Source organism: Eurosta solidaginis, chromosome 3 (genome assembly GCF_040869045.1).
Source record: "Eurosta solidaginis isolate ZX-2024a chromosome 3, ASM4086904v1, whole genome shotgun sequence".
In the NCBI taxonomy this organism is placed as follows: domain Eukaryota; kingdom Metazoa; phylum Arthropoda; class Insecta; order Diptera; family Tephritidae; genus Eurosta; species Eurosta solidaginis.
In genome coordinates, this window is record NC_090321.1 from 214,434,245 (window position 1) to 214,452,675 (window position 18,431).

Genomic DNA, 18,431 nt, shown 5'->3' on the forward strand with positions numbered 1-18,431 from the left:
AGATGTCGCTCCAATACATCGCACTTTGCCATGTACGTACGTATAGTGGCCCTAAAAGTATCTACCTCACAGCGCGACATTCCTCATTCTGAGTGGGTTTTGAAGGCTCGTTGGAAATCTAAGCTGTTCACCGCTGCGGTACTTAATGAGAAAGAAATGTGCTCCCACTGCTAACTAAATCGTCAAGTCGCAGATTGCTCTTATTGAGTATGCGAGAGAGTCTAAATGATCAAGCTGTTTGTTTCGAGAGCAGCTTCGCTACTGCAAACTTACCCAGTATCACTGTCCGACTAGATATTTTAACCTCGTAAAATAAGCACATCCAGTACAATGGAGCTTAGAACTTGCTGCTGCGAACTGATACTGCAAGTGACCACATCCGAGCAACGGCGAAGACAACGAGCCTCAACTCGTTGGTAGATGTTACATCTGTATGATTCCTTCCTTCCCCACCATGGCGTAAAAGCAGCAAATTCTTGATTTTTTTGGCGGGGGTTGTGTGATGTCTTTTTTAGTTTCTTATAGTAGTCCTTGCACTTTTTGGCCGCATTGTTTCTTTATTGGTACGTACGAGCAAATAAACTGCTCATAGCAGCTTAGGCGATCCACTTCATTAATTGGCGCTTAACCGCCTTAGCGATTTTGGCCGTTTTGTAACAAATCACGCCAAATACGCCAAAGGGCATTTGGTATTTTATTCATTATACCTCATTCCATATCCCGCGTCGGCACGGACCGAACGATAAATCTTCCGTACTTTTCTTTCTAACAAAACAAGAGCCATCTCATATTCATTCTATAGCCTCTGGTAAGCAACTTGCAAAGTGTGATTTTTGTTCTTCAGGAGAGAACTTTTCAATTGCTTACTTAGTCCAAAGTTCCTCTCTGAAGTTGAGAAGACAACTTTTACGTGGAAAATAATTTACTATTAGGTAAGTTGCCGTAATGCATCCGTGAAACAAAATTTTAGAAAATATCGAGCGACAGGCTAACAACAATATCAATGATATTAGCAAACACCAGCTATTGCAAGATTTATAATAGACTGCACAAACCCGGCTTAGTTCTGCTTCTAAAACTATCCTTCTTAGGCTTAAAGAAATTGCACCAAAGGGAGTAGCATTATCTGAAGCTTCGTATGGTTTCGAATGACTCAGAGAGGTCTTTCCCAATGCTTACGGAGCTGGTGGTGTTGCTCAACGTCATTTGGCAGGGAACTTAAATTGACAAATATGTCGTGTGTTGTTGTTGTTGTAGCGATAAGGCCACTCCGCGAAGGTCTTGTGGAGTGTTGTCGATGTTGGTGGTCCTTTGCCGGATGCAGATCCGGTACCAAGCCCGACCATCTCGGGAACGATTTGGTATGCCACATGCGACCTTCTAGGCCATCCCGCCCTTCTACCCCCTATATCCATGAGGAGTTCGGGGTCGCCAGAGCCTCGTTTGTTAAAGAAACGGGATTCGCCACGGCTAGGTGAGGTTGACAATTGATTTGGAGAAGCTATATTTTGCGCTGGCAACACCTCGAAAGGGTTGCGCTATACAACCCCTTGAATCTATTTGGCATTTTAGTCGCCTCTTACGACAGGCATACCTACCGCAGGTATATTCTAACCCCCTAACCCGCTGGTCTCGTCGCATAGTTTCAGCTAGTGTTCCAAATTAGTTGTGATCCTATGTAGGTATGCATTCTTCTTAGTATTGTTATTGCAACAATATTACCAGCCACTTCTTTTCATGCAAACGCTGCTCAATGGTGTATAAAATGTTGAAGGACATTAGGTGCGCACACCAACATACCCAGTTCGCGTGCCATGCCCATTTAATTGCAGAGTTCATTTACTTCCTTGATTAAACTGGTTTTTATTGCAATTTTTGTGATTCACTTTTATATTTACACCAAATTAGAATGTTGTCTCATTCATTAACATCTTCATAAAATATTTACAAGGTAAATTTTATTTACATATGTGCAAACATTTGTACTAAGCCCAAGAGGGTAAAGGAGTATCACGGTTAGTTGTCGTTATTTCCTACCTACTCTGCGTTTGTTCTTTTTTTTTTAATATTTGAGGTTTTCTTTACTTTTGTTATTGTTAAACTGGATTTATGTGCATGTATGTATGTATGTACTTGACATCATTAAACTTTGGTAATATATAACATCTTTTACGTGATTTATTGAATTGCAGCTACGCAGAAATGCATTCATTTCATTCTTTTCTTTGTTCGAATTTTCCATTCTTCTTCCGTATACACATGTGAATAATGTTCTTTGTGGCAACTAATTACAAATTCATCGGAAGCAGTGCTCCACATTCTCATAGCATCACAATTCTATTAGGGCACATTCGAGTGGTAACAACACCACACATCCTACCAACAATACATGCATCTGCATTCGCCTGTGGAGTTGGTAGGTAAATTCCAAGCACACGTTCAACTTTATCCACACTCCCACCACTTTCCCAATAGCAAATGCATGAATTGTTACACATTGGCAAAGTGGAAACGAATAGCAAACTGCATACACCGCAATATAACAGAATATAAAAAATTGCTATGCCCAATTCTCATTTCTATGCCAGACAAACACACACAAGGACTCATATGCATACATAAAATCACTTCACTTGCTCCCATACTTCACACACGAATGCTCTGCTGTTGTTCTTGCTGTGTTGTTTTCGTTGTTGCATCTATCATTCATGCGTGGTAGTTTTATGTTATTGCTAGTCTGTCTGACTTCTATCACCTTTCACCGAAAACGTTAACGCAAAAATTTCAACAAAAGCACAAAAATTTGGAAAAACACCAAAAAACTTCGCCGTCCCACCCCCTAAAAACCCTTAAACTAACATTATAATCAACCAACACTTTTTTATTTGCTGTTTTGTGCTAACTTTTGCTCTTTGTCACTCTTTTCTACCTCTTTCTGTTCTTCTTCTTTTTTCTCCATTCATTCACACACATATACAAATAATTTTCTTGTATTCCTTCACTTCACACTGGCTTTATGAATCGATTTTATCGCTGCTTTGGCAATTTTTTTTCTTATTTGCTTGTCATTTCAGATTTGCTAATTTTCACATTGAATTTTACACACCAACATTTAACGCTTTTAAAAAAATTATTGCTGCGACTTTGGACGTTGTTTTTTGTAATGAATTTCTTGTAATATTTTCACAAGTTTCTTATTTTATTTTAGTTGGATAAATAGCGACGTACAAAAGAAAAACACATGACACACGAGCGCCATATTTGCTGGACAAACTCTTTCTGCCTGGAATCGCTGACGGAATTGAATGAAATGCGCAAGCAGTCGATGAAAATTTTGCTGTGGATGGCGCCACCTGTGTGTGGAGTGTTACGAATTAAGTGGAAGCAAAAGAAGATAGGTATGTTCAGTGTATACATCACTATGACATGTAGATGGCGCGCTAGTCATTGAATTTGGCTATAGTAGAGTGGTCGTTAGATATTTATTTATTTATCAGTCTACAAATTAAACAATCATACAGACCAAATATACCGACACTTAATTCACAGATATAATAGACGATATAAACAACATATGCAGTCATCAATTTTAAAGTGATATTTAAACAGTATTTAATTAAACGCTTGACAATTTCAATTCAAAACTTAGAAGTAAGCAAAAGTTAAAATGTTGTAAATGTGTTAAAATGTACTCATGAACATCATAAACAAATGAGCCAAGATCCGGCATTCCGGAATTGTTGTTTTTGTAATCGAATTTTAAAAAAAGTTTGATGTAGCGCTTTTGAAGTTTTTCGATTTATTACATTTCTCTCATATTTCGCTACCAGTGTTCGGAGTATTTAAAAGTTTTACCTGAGTAAACGACTACGCCGGACCGGAGTAAAAATTTAATTTTCGGAGTATATTTTTTTTTTCCTTTTTGAAAGCGGGCAAACAACCAAAAACAAATTGATTTGGTGTCTTGGCAATCCCTTCCATTGTTTTATCCATGTAATCTTTCTCGGCAAAAAAGGTATCTGCCGTATCAGATGCACATGGAGTCGGCCTAAAACGTGTAGGATGACCAAATAATGCTCCCATTAGCACACCACATTCTGGAAGAAAAGTGGGCTCTATCTCCCCGGATATTCATCGCAAAAAATATTATTATTATTTTCGGGTTATCATACATATTTCATGCTCTTTTAATGACAGAAGGCTAGAAGACCGGGGCAGATTCCTGTAGGAATGATAATGATGACCTGACGTAACCCCAGCGGGTTAGGGGATCAGAATATACCCGCGGTAGGTATGCCTGTCGTAAGAGGCGACTAAAATACCAGATTCAAGTGGCTGTGTAGCGCAACCTTTCAGGTTGCCAGCGCAATATATAGCTTCTCCAAACCCAATTGTCAACCTCACCTATCCGCGGCGAATCCTGTTTCACTAACAGACGAGGCTCTGGCGACCCCAAGCTCCTCATGGAACTTGGGGGTAGGGAGGGAGGGAATGGCCTGAAGGTTTAATGTGGCCACATAAATCGTTCCCGAGATGGTCGGGCTAGCACCTTAATGGTGCTATGGTACCGGAGCGTACCGGATTTGTATCCGGCAAAGGACCATCACATCGATAACACTCCCCAAAGCCTTCGGGGAGCAACCTTATCGCTACAACAACAACAACAACATGACCTGACGTACAGAGCGTGAGGGAAGACGAAGCCGATACGCCGATTGCCGATGATGAAAAACACGGCATCCAACTTTGGCGAAGTGAGAATGGCAATATCACGGCTAAGAAATCACAAGGTGCCATGTAATGACGGGATACCCGCCGGGCTGCTCAAACATGGAGGCGAAGAGTTGGTATAAGATACAGAAGCAAAAAAAGTGAGGCTTGTAGTAAATGTGGACAAGACGAAGTACTTGCTGTTATCGTGGCCTTTGTAGCCACGTCACTATTGACTGATATAAATTCGGGACTGTGAAGGATTTCGTCTATTTGGGAAGCAGCATTAAAAGCACAAACAATGTCAGCCTAGAAATCAGACGGGGAATAACTCTTGCCAACAAGTGCTTCTTTAAGCAATTGAAAAGTAAAGTCCTGTCTCGACTTACAAAATTCTCGCTCTACAAGTCACTCATCATAACTGTCCTGATGGATGGCTCGGAATCATAGAAGGTGACTAGAGAAGATGAGATGGCTCTTGGAGTATTCGAGGGAAAAGTTCTCAGGAAGATTTATAGTCCTATTCGTGATGTCGACGGCGAGTACTGAAGGAGGTATAATGATGAGCTTTTCGCAGATATGACGATAGTGCAGCGAATAAAAACTGAAAGATTCGCTAGCTAGGTTATGTTATGCGGATGGACGAATACACTCCGGCCAAGAAATAAAGTTACCGCGGTTTTTAAACAGAGGAGAGAAAAGACCTTCACTGAGTTGGGAGAGACTCCATTTTTATATAAAACTTCAAGAAGTACTGTATGTTGAATTTTGGCAGGATTTTCAGATTACGTTCGGACAAATTTTTTGCTTACATTTTACTTCTTCAATTCTCATTCCGTACGAAAAAAACTGTAAGCAAAATGTGAACAGACATGTCTTAAGACACGAACAATGAATTCACTTCATTTCATCCAATCGTTACTTGTAAACAATCAGCTTTTCATACGGATGTATATGTGACCCGGCCTTTGAAAAGGTGGCTTATGACTCAAAAAAAGGAAACTACTAAGAAACTGAAGAAATGCATTGTTTATCTTTAACAGCTGTTTTTCGCAATTTCTTTTTGAGTCATAAGCCACATTTTCATAGGCCGGGTCACATATAATGGAAACTTCAACCAAAAGATATTAGGTAGTAATACTATTTAGTTTTCAACTCGACCCAAATAAACCGTTAAGATAAAAAATGTAGTAGGAGGTAAGAGCGGATAAAAAATACTCCGATTGGAATAAAGTCTGAACACTGAGTTAGCAATAAAACATGTTGTGAAAAGCGTGACGTCACGCCAAGAACTTTTATTTCCCAGCCAGCTATGATTTTTTTTGCTCTCTCATTTTTTAATGCGATATCTGTTTATTGGTTCGTGCATGAACATAATCAGTGTTGCCAGGTGATGCAAAAAAAAGAAGCTAGATTGGCAAAAAAAAGGGTTAGAAAAGGCTAAATTTAGAAAAAAAGAAGCTAAAAAAGGCCAGAAATTTTTTGGTTAATTCATTAAATTTTTTTTATATAAAAACTTATAAACATAACTTAAGCATAACTTCCTGTTTCAAAACATATCAGGCGCATTTTCTTTGACTAGCACATGGAATTAGTTTAAATGATTGCATATGTGTATATACATAAAAAATATTACAAACTAATTATTTATATAAAATATTCCCCGTCTGAAGAATCAGACGAGCTTATGTCTGGGTATAAAGTTTGGATATTTACCATAGATATGAGATCATAGGTAATTTCAAAGTCATTACAACATTAGATAAGCGTTTTAACGAGCATCTAATATTAAGCAGCGCATTAAGCATTTACATTTTTAGTTTGTTCCTTAATTTAGTTTTCAGAATTTTCATGCCACTAAAAACTCTTTCAACCTCTGCGTTACTGAGTGGTAATACTAAAAAACTAAATATGAATTCGACAAGTTCTAAAAAAGGAGGTTCGTTTAATGCATTTTTATGTTCTCGGACTTCCGACCAAACTTCCCTGGTGGAGTGTACATTTTTCCATTGTATAGTTACAAGTTTTCGCCACTGCAGCTCTATTAATGCTATTTGACTTGAAGAATAACTATACTTCTCTTTTTCAAAGTAAGAAAATACATCTGGCTTTGAAATTTTCAACGAATTTTCAGCAGAAAAAGAATTAATCTTTTGTAGAGAACTCATATTATTAGGTATTAGGTGTTCACAGGAACTATTAAAATTATTTTATTTTAGAAATTTTTAAAAATATATTCGGAGTAAAAAAGGCTAGAAAAAAGTCACGAAGCTAAACACAAAATTTCGAGTCTAAAGCCAAAAAAAAAGGCAAAATCTAGCCTCGAAAAGGCTAACCTGGCAACACTGAACATAATACAAAAAAGAAGGTAGTTCCACTCAAAATTTTTTTTTCGTATTTGGGGATTTTTGAAGTTTCATAATGTTTGTTGTTTTGCCAGAAGCGTTGCCATACCGTTACTGTTTAAGGCGAAATTGTGGGTTTTCGGGTTGGAAATTTCCTTTAGGATGAAAACGCAATGGTCATCTGAGACAATAATAATATGCTTTAGCACGATTTATGTGCATTCATATCGTTGGGAATACAGTAAAACATGCAATTTTATTGAAAAATAGTGGATAACGACTCATACATTGGGTAATGACTCTTATCTTTATGACAGCTTGACCCCTGATCCTGTTGTTATAGCATGGCCCTATTATCATGCACATACAGAGGACATTTCTCAAGGCAGGTTGAGAAAAAGTGTACCTCCAAATGATGTGTTTAATTTGTTACGTTTGTGGGACGCCACATTCATGTCAATGCTTAAAGGGCACATAATGTGTATAGGCGGGCCTGCCCCAAAGTGACCCCTGGTACAACGGGCAAAAACACTCTCATAACTAGTGGATAACCTGCAGAGCTACAGGGTAATGTTCTCACTAAAAAATTGTTTGACAATTCCCTCCTAAAGCGCAACACTTGAATTATATAAAAAATAAACAATGTGGATTTGTAGCCAAAAAAATTGTTTGACAATTCCCTCCTAAAGCGCAACACTTGCATTATATAAAAAATAAACAATGTGGATTTGTAGCCAATTTATCAAGAAATTGCTGTGCCGGTTTATAAGGACCTCCTTTGAGCAAGCAATTGACAAACGTGTATGTTTTGTCAAAATGTTCTGACAAACGTACGGACCTTAAGAAGGCTATATTTCGTTGCTTTGCATACTCCGTTCGATGTTTCTTCCACCAAAAGCATTTTCGGGAGCTCGAAAACCTTATTAAAAACCTTCTTTTCTAGGCTGATATTTCGTATTAAAATATTTCCAAGGCATGGGGCTAATTTTTTCTTTTTTATTTAAAATAACTATGAAAGTAATTTAGTCGTTTTCCTTATTATAAAATCCATCAAAATCAGAAAAATTCGTAACATTTTTCAATCTGGCAGCTTGTTTTTGGTGAAATTGTCATTGTCCCCGCAAAAGTCAAGTGACTAAAGTCACACTAAATGGACCCACCTCCATCATTGTGAATGATGACAAAGTGTGATCTCTTCTGCATAAACGTCAAAATTCCAAAGTGATTGGATCAACTGATTCGTATTTGACTATCGCTGTCTCATTCTGTATCTCTTTTTATAACCCGCTGAAGATAGGCGCCGCCATATTGAACAGCATGTCAAAACGCTGAAAAGTAGCCATATTGAACAGCCTGTCAGGCAGTTGACAGATAAGAGATCACACTTTGTCATCATTCACAATGACCTCCATTTTTTGTATCATGCTCATGAAGGAGCTATTAAATAATAATTTATGAAATTGACAATAGAGCAAATTAATAGTAGATAAAATTTATACAGAATAGAATTTATACCGAATAAATTTGAGTAGGTACATACATATAAAAATAATTATCACAACGCATTTTTGCAAACAAGTTTCAAGTAACTGATACTACATATTTGAAACAAGGTTGAACAGTATTACACCCCAAAATCTTTGGTGTGACGTTTGATCAGGATCTACATTTTGGTGAGCATGCAGCCGCAATTGTACCGAAAATCCAGAGCCGTAATAAAATCCTCAAATCCCTTGCTGGCAGTACTTGGGGTAAATACAAAGAAACACTCATTACCACATACAAAGCAATTGACCAGCCGATTGCATGTTACGCGTCCCCTATATGGTCGCCAGCCTAAGAACTACTCACTGGAAGAAGCTACAGTCCTGTCAAAATGCTGCTCTCAGAACGGCCACTGGCTGTCTTCTTATGACCCCAGAACACCATCTACATAATGAGGCGAGAATACTCCCCATTAGGGAGAGAAATGAGATGCTAACCAAGCAGTTCCTGTTGAATACCCAGAAATCTGCGCATCCCAACAGACATCTGATTGATGAGCCAACAACGCCCAGGGGCATAAGGAATCATCTCCGTAAGCATTATGAGGAAATACGTCGCCTGAGAACTCAGCCATATGAAGCAAAAAAACACAAGCAGGTCCTCAGTAAACTCCACAAACAGGCGTCGGACCTTTATGCCAGGAATTTCCCGGTGAATCCAGTACTAAAAGAACAGTACCCAAAACTTGCGGAAGAGGAACGCATACTCCCCAGAGAAACGCGAGTCACTCTAGCTCAACTTCGTTCTGGATACTGTAACAGGTTATACTCTTACCTATCCAGAATCAACCCCGACATACAAAATGTATGCCCCGCTTGCAATGTGTCCCCACATGACACCAACCATCTCTTTAATTTTAATGTGGAACCAACGCCTCTAACACCCCTTTCATTATGGTCCACCCCTGTTGAAACAGCAAGTTTCTTTGGAATCCCGTTAGAGGATATTGGATGGGGCGAAGCACTGCTACAACAACAACAACAGTATTATCACGGTTTAGCGTTCATTGCTTCATTTCGAATTACAGATTTAATGTAGTTAAAATGTATTTTTTAATACCAAGAAACGAGTCGTAGACGTCTATATTTTTACAGTGTTTATTAAAATCATAACATAAACAGCGAAGTGGTTCGTGCATTTCATAATTTGATCTGCATGTAGCTACAAAAATTGATTGAAAATGTCTAGATGGCCTAATAGGAACGTTAAACTTAATTTCACCAAGCAAAAATGGACTATTTATCGACCCTCTTATAAATTTAACAATAAATAAGACACCAAGTATCTCCCTGCGGCTCGGCAACGTGGGCAAATGTATTAGTTTTAACCGGTTGCAATAGGGGGGAAGATTTTTAGAAGGAAGTTTTAAAGCGAAAAGCAAAAATTGTTTCTGGACCGATTCCAGCATGTCAGAATGAACCTGATAACGCGGATTCCAAACTATTGAAGCGTATTCCAAAGTAGGCCTGACCAATGATATAAAAAGAGTTTTTGTAACGTATGGATCATTGAATTCTTTAGACCAACGTTTAACGAAAGCCAAAGTACCTACCTTTAGCGCCATTCACGCAAGATTCAATATGAAGTTTAAAATCCAGTTTTGGGTCCATTGTAACGCCTTAATCAATAAAATCAGTGACTTGCTTGATTACATAGTCGCCAATAACATAATCATGGGATTGGAAGCACTTCCTTGTAAAACACATGAACTTACATTTAGGTAGGTTTAGTGACATGGCGTTTACATTACACCAGTCAACTAGACTATCCAGATCCGCCTGAAGACATGCCCTATCCACGGGTGAGCAGATAGGCATTATAAGTTTGACATCATCAGCGTATATCAACGGCTTGCAGCGCTTCAAAACACTAGGAAGGGCATTAATGAACAACAGGAACAAAACCGGACCAAGGTGGCTGCTTTGAGGAACACCAGAAGTTACGTTTATGAACCGATACCAACAATTATTAAATATAACTGTTTGTTTTCTTTCCTTCACATAAGAATAAACCCAAGATAGAAGCAATGGATGAAATCCTAACCGATCAAGTTTGAATAAAAGTATAAAATGAGAAACTTTATCAAATGCCTTACTAAAATCAGTATAAATAACATCAACTTCACAATTAGTCTTAAAACTGTTGGATACAAAGGTTGTAAACTCGAGCAAGTTGGACACCGTTGATTTACCCTTGCAAAAGCTATGTTGTGAAAAGTCAATTAATGAAGATACTCTAAAAGCAATCTGTTTTGTGATAATCAATTCAAATAGCTTAGGAATAGTGTTGAGTGTGGCTATTCCTCTATAATTTAGAACACACGTTCTGATTCCATTTTTATGCAGTGGTATAATAAATGATTCTTTCCACTTCTTGGGGAATACCATTTGCTTCAGGGACGCATTGAACAAACAGGCTAGAGGTCGATATAAGTATCGAACGCAAGATTTCAGCACTGCCGACGGAATTTGATCCGGACCACTAGAGTAAGAAATTTTTAGATTTTCCAGATGAGTTAAAACATCATCAGTACATTTATATGGAACTGCCTGGGGATCCAGAGGAGACAATCTGAAAGGATAATTCGATGGCGGGTAATCATAGTTGATTAAGGATTTTTTCCAGTCTCGTTTAAATTAAATTAATTATTTTTAGTATATAAATTTAAAAATTACTAGTCACTTTCATAGTTTTTCAAATATTATATATAAATACAAAGTTTTATTTTGGCTTATTTTTTTATTATAAATTTATTTTATATGTAAATTTTTGTATGAACTATTATTTATTTTAATAATAAATATTTTAAGTTTTATTCTCAGTAATTAATTTTTTTAATCAATTAAAATTGTAGTTATTAATTTTATATAGTATTGGTTAAATTTGTGCCAGCATCCGCGGTTATACAAATAATAAATAATAATAGTTAGTAAATTCGAAAATGTACTAGGCAGTTCACAAGGTCTCCTATTCGTGGTATGTGGTATCTTCAATCAAATTTTATATTGGAAACCATGGAAACAACTCAAATCATATGCAGTGTTGGCAGAACTTCTCCAGAAAAAAGCTAAATTGATAAAAATAAAAAGCTAAGGAAGGCTAAATACATTTTTTTAATTCTATGAAAAAAAAAACTAAAAGTTTAAGGCAACTTTCTGTGCGTTTTATTAATTTTTTTCATAAAAGACATAACAGAATAAAATATTTTAATTAATTTTTACTATATGTGTTTTAACTTAAAAGGGATAAATACATGATAAATAAAACTCCTCTATACTCTATAAGTTTCCGTAATCTGTTTGAGGCCGATAAAACTATTTTTAATAAGGAAATTTACTTTTTGTCCCTTCAAAGAACACATGAAGGATGTAAATTTTACATTCTACACTGTCTGAGAACCCCTTTTTCAAGTTTTTGGTATGTTTTTACACCGACTCCGAACGATATCTGTGAAATGACATCTGGCGAATGCATTTTTGGAGGGAATATTTCCATGGCACTTTCTTGGCTGGCCGAACTACTGCCGATGAGTGACCCCCGGTTAAATAAAGTTTTGAAATAGGTTATTAAGAAAATTAATAAAGGAATTTGAAGATGGTGACTTATTATAAGCTTTTATTTACTTTCACTTGGCTGTTGTCTGTAATCAAATCTTGCAAGTTAAATTTGGTACACTTCCCGGTGTCCGATTGAGCTGAAATTTTGCACACACGTATAACTCCGATGACAGTGCAATATTACTTTGCGAGAATTCGATAAATTAATCGATAACAGAGTTATCGGTAAAGATTTGTATTCACAAGGGAATGAAGGCCTAAGTCCTCAAGAACGCAGATAACTTCGCTTTGTTTGTGTATGCAACAAACGTAGAAGTTAGGCTGTTATAGCTAAATGTTGCACGCTTTTTGTTGCATACTTTTCTGCGCACTTGATTTTGTTTTACAGATTTTTGGCGATGGAACAGAGCAGAGATCTGCAATGAGTAGTTGTAAACTGAACGCGACATAGGCAAAGTCAAAATAAAATATGATTTTAAGTTAATCAACACTCGAATAGAAGAACTTGACTGTTCAAAGTTGACTTCGAAGAAACCTTGTAATGTTGATGCATTAAAAGGAATGGAAAAGATGGGAAACGTTACAAATAACTAAGTAAAGATTACATAACTAATTTAAAGAATATTGTTACGAATATTAACAACACTAAGGGAAACTGCCATCTCTAAGCCGATGTTAAACAGCGCCTTGTATACACATTCATAAATCAATCATTATGTATCTACATAAACGAATCAATCTTTATATCTACACATATGTACGTACACGCAGCGGAGAAGCAACTCACAAACACATGCAGATATCTTATCTGAGATATGCAATTATAATTGTGGAAGTGTCGCTCACAAACACACGCGCATATGAGAGCTATACACGTACATCTGTAGTTATAATTATAACAGATAACCAACAAGTAGATTCTAGAACAGAAGCGCATAGAAGACGCAACGAGGAAATCAAAGAGTATAAAAGGCCGCAACAGTAGAGGTGCTAAATTCAGTTTTGATTAAGCACGCTATCTGTCGAGCAATAGTAGAGTTATTTATTGTGAAGTACTTTAATAAAGACCATTTTGCATTACTGAATAGTGGTGCTATTTATTCAACAGTTTAGTGATTCGAACCTTAGTAGAAGATTTGAAATAAGCGGAATTGCAAGTAAATTCGTTACAATATTTTACGCTACTAAAAATTAAAAAAAATCATATTCAAATTAAATTTAAGAAAAAAGCTTTTCTCTTGTTCTTAGAAAAGCTTTGTTAATAAAACAAACTAAAAAGTAAAACATAAAATTAAAGAAAAAAAGTTTTTTTAAATAAGCTTTTTTTATTGGTTAATAAAATTAACTAAAAAGTAAAAAATAAATTGACTGTAAAGAAATATAACACTTTATAAGTTCATTGTAACCTTTAACGATAATTAGGCTTTTTAGTATGCGAAAAAAAATTCCATATTGTACATAATTATACATATATTTTTAACATTAAAACTTTACACCTAAATTATTAAATCTTACGTTTTATTTTAATGTTAAAAATTTAAAATTATATACAATATGAAATTTTTTTGTCGCAGACGAAAAAGCCTAATTATCGTTGTTGTTGTTGTAGCGATAATGTTGCTCCCCGAAGGCTTTGGGGAGTGTTATCGATGTGATGGCCGGATACAGATCCGGTACGCTCCGGTACCACAGCACCATTAAGGTGCTAGCCCGACCATCTCGGAAACGATTTATGTGGCCACATTAAACCTTCAGGCCATCCCCCCCCCCCCCCCCCCCCCCCCCCCCCCCCCCCCCCAACCCCAAGTTCCATGAGGAGCTTAGGGTCGCCAGAGCCTCGTCTGTTAGTGAAACAGGATTCACAGCGGATAGGTGGGGTTGACAATTGGGTTTGGAGAAGTTATATATTGCGCTGGCAACCTGAAAGGTTGCGCTACACAGCCCCTTGGATCTGGTATTTTAGTCGCCTCTTAAGACAGGCATACCTACCGCGGGTATATTCTGACCCCCTAACCCGCTGGGGTTACAATGAACTTATAAAGTGTTATATTTCTTTACAGTCAACTTATTTTTTACTTTTTAGTTAATTTTATTAACCAATAATAAAAGCTCATTAAAAAAAAAAATTTTTTTTTAATTTTGTTATAATTCCAAACAATTTAATATGAGCAATACATCTTATAATAAGGTAATATGTACTATGGTGTACTAATCCTTATTCAACATCGTTATTATAACAGTCTGATTTGAGGTGGGCTATATATAATCCTTATATAAAGGGACCTAATACAGCAGTTTCTTTTAATAAGGCCTTGTGTAAGTAAGCCTTATTTTTGTTGGCCCATAAGCCTTATAATAAAGTTGTTATATTCTACCTTTGTGTTAAGTGTGACGAATTAGGTGGGAGGAAACAGAATATACATCACTATAACATGTAGATGGCGTTCTAGTCATTGAATTTGGCTATAGTAGAGTGGTCGTTATAGATGGTTAAGGATTTCTTTTGCTTCAATCAAATTTTATATTGGAAACCATGAAAACAACTCTATTCGTATTTGTAAAAATTATAAAGATGAAGAAGAAAGGAAGTCTACTTTATTTTAATACATAAAAATAAAATACTGAAAAGCATCCAAAAATTTTTTTGTTCTTGTTGTCGCGATAAAAAAGGTTTTGGGGAGTGCTATCAATGTTGATGGTTCTTTGTTGTATACACATCCGGTAGGTTCCGGCACCATTAAGATACCAGCCCCAACATCTCGGTAACGATTTAATATGATCACATTGAACCTTCTAAGCCATTCCGCCCACCCCTACTTCCATGAGGGACTTGTGGTTGCCAGAGTCTCGCCTGCTAAATATTCGTATGATACCTACATTCATATTTGTAATTTGTTACAGGATCCCCGCGGTTAGGTCAGGATGTCAATTACGTTGCGTGAACTGTGAGGCTATAAAGCTTTGTATTGCGCCTATCAACCCATTTGCACCCCAAACACTCTTTAAATAGTTGCCAAATGCCGGTACTGCTGGTTTCAGTTCCAAACAGTGAACGGCCATTTTGCAAGCAAAAAAATGGAACGAGAAAGCTATTAATATTTTGCGATAACAAATCGATAGTTTTTCTATAACCTGTCGATATTTTTTACAAATCGCAAATTTTTGAATAATAAACCGATTACACGTCGATAATTCATCAACAATTGGTATATATAACAGTTGTTTTGATTTTTCGATAGGAAATCGGTAGTTTTTCTATAACATATCGATATTTTTTAGATAACAAATCGTAAATTTTTCGATAATAAAGAGATTACACGTCGATAATTCCCCAACAATATAGCGATATAAGTTGTTTTTGATAACAAGTCGATAACAAATCAATAACATGCCGATAACAATCCGATAATAATAACAGCCCGATATCTATACGTATTGATAAATGAATTTTCCCCATTAGTCCCGTATTTATCCCGAAATAGTCGTTAACATAAGAAAAGAAACTTGACGCGAATCACCTTCAATGAGATTTAGACTAAGTTTCTCTTTCAATTTGCATCGTGCTCAATGTTAACTTTTCTTTCAAACTAGCGGGACGAGACTCCGAACAGCATCTGCAAGGCAGATGGATTTTCATCGAGCAGCTTTTCATGGCAGAAATACACTCGGAATGTTTGCCATACCTTTGAATTTTTTCTAAATTTTCGATTTTGCTTTGTCTGGGAGGACCGTCGGTGTGGTAGGCTGAGCACGTTACCACCACACCATGGTGGCCACATAGCGCCAACATAGTCCTGGATATATCTCGAAATGGCTCCGGAGTAATGACAGGACTATCGTGCAAATCATCCTGAACTGTTCCCTAACCTTCCCAAAATGATCTCGAAATAGCCACGTAATTATCTTGACATTACTTCAAAAAAGTCTTAGAATAACCCCAAAATTATCCACTAACAGTCCAGCATTGCTTTCAAGATGGTTCTGGAAATAGTCCCTGCATGAGTCCAAAAATATACTATGGGAACGAAGTATGATGTTTCTGGTTTGAATTTTGAGGAATAACAATTATTTGCCTTATTAATAACATAATGTAAAGTTTACATTATGTTAGTTCTAACTGAGCAGACGAGAGCTTTACCATTTACCATTTCCGAAACCTATTTCGGTCTCAAAATAATCGTTTAAGAAACCTGCTAAGTTCCGGTCAAGCACAATTAAGGTACAAACCCAAAGATCTCGAGAGCGATTTAGTAAGACCACATTCAACCTTCTAGGTCATCCCGCTCCCCTTTCCCCCATCCAATTGGGAACTTAGGGTCGCCAGAGCCTCGGCTGCTAAAGAAACTGGATCCGACACGGCTAGGTGAGGTTGACAGTCGGGTTGGAGAAGCTATCAATTGCGCTGGCGACTCCTTGAATCATTTCGATATTTTAGTCGACTCTTACGACAGGCATATCTGCCGCGGGTATATCCTAAGCCCCCTAACCCGTATGGGGAGCCCTTTTTTGTTCTCGGATATCGGTTGTTATCCGTGATAAACCGAATTGCCTTTTCTGATTAACCATTAAGTGCAATATCTGCAAAGAACTCCATTATTGTTTTAAATTGAGTGCAAATCGGACCAATTGAAAGTTCCAGCTAGACTGTGAGTCCACACTAGGGCTGGGACTATCCGCATATTCGAATATCCGGATACCCATCCAGATATCCGTTGAAATGGATAAAATCCGGACAGCATGGATATCCGGTTAATATTCGTTTGTGAAACTATCCGGATATCCGGATTTATGAAGATCCGGTTAATAACCGTATTTTTGGATATCCAGTGAAAGCAACAAATTGATGTACCATATATGTTTATTTAACATTAATAATAATAAATTCGTGGGGCATTTAAATCAATTAACAGCGTTTTTCACAATATAAACAAATGGCACTGTTCTTATTTTCACTTGTTTGTAAAATTGTAGCTTTTGAATTTTTGACGTTAATTTAATAATCTACAAACATATTTTGTGAAAATTTTTTCGATGTTTACTTAGCTCAATTCTGATATGCAGATATACAACTTTTATACTCCAGTATCCGGACATACGGATATCCTGATTTTCCGGATATCCCATTTGTGAATCCGGATATCCGGATTTTCCGGATATCCCATTTGTGAATCCGGATATCCGGATAGCCGGATTTTTTGCTTAGCTATCCGGTTATTCGAACATCGGGTTTGTCCGGATAGTTGAAAAATCCGGATGCAGTTCACCGCCCTAGTCCACACAATACCCTCAGTGACCACTTACGTATTTTATTCAGTACAAGATAACTCGAAAACTCTCCCATAGACCTGTTAATTAATGGACGAAATATCAAAGCTTCGATCCGAATTCAACCCAGCGAGAGGGCATGTTCAGGGAGCTTTGCAAAAAATCATCACCACCGAGAGCTATTCGTATTTGCTAGTATGTGATATCTTGCATGACCCAAAAAACTATCTTTGGAAATACACAACAAATTATTTACCAAAAGCTTCGTACTAAGTCCCATCGGCACATGCGATATCAAAAATTGTCTAGTATAATTGTAGAGATTTATAGAAAGGTGTATACTTATAACTCCTTTCGTAAGAAGCCTGGATAGCGGGCTAGGGGCTTAGAATATAACCGCGGCAGGTATGCCTGCCGTAAGAGGCAGGTGTTATTTAGCGCAACCCTTTCAAGGTATTACCAGCGCAATATATAACTTCTCCAACCCAATTGTCAACCTCACCTACCCGTGGCGAATCCTGTTTCTTTAACAGGCGAGGCTCTGGTGACCCCAAGATCCTCATGGAATTATGCGGTGGGACGGTATGGCCTGGAAGGTTCAACGTGGTCTTATTAAATAGTTCCCGAGGGCTAGTTCGGGCTAGTGATATAATGGTGCTTGTACACGGAACGTACCGGATTCATGTCCGGCAAACCATCAACATCGGCGGCACTTCCCAAAACTTTCGGAGAGAGTCTTTATCGCCACAAAAACCAAAGCAACAACAAGACGACTACTTATCGTACGATTTTTTTAACAATATACTAAGGAAGATGACTCTAGGTTCAGATCTATACTGGTCCAGCTCCTGTTCAATTTTAAACATTTTATGCGACCGTATAGGTGGTAAATTTCCATTGTCCAAGTTCCACTTCCCATGCCTCCCGCAAAGGTACATTTGTAAGGCATTTGTTTTATTATCGAAGACTTTTGGAAGTCACTGTATATTATTTATGAGCATCAACTTTT

At 37.2% G+C, this 18,431-nt stretch overlaps 1 protein-coding gene across 2 annotated transcripts in view; it reads right to left on the minus strand.

Annotated features, from left to right (window-relative positions):
• Window positions 1–3,304, minus strand: part of Khc-73 (Kinesin heavy chain 73) — a 166,058-nt gene extending 162,754 nt beyond the window's left edge. Inside the window, exon 1 of one of the 2 annotated variants that reach the window (XM_067775025.1) lies at window positions 3,107–3,304. The gene's annotated coding sequence lies outside the window, so the exon portion shown is untranslated. The remainder of the gene's footprint in view (window positions 1–3,106) is intronic. The other variant, XM_067775024.1, reaches the window with a different exon arrangement.
• Window positions 3,305–18,431: the final 15,127 nt, after the last annotated feature.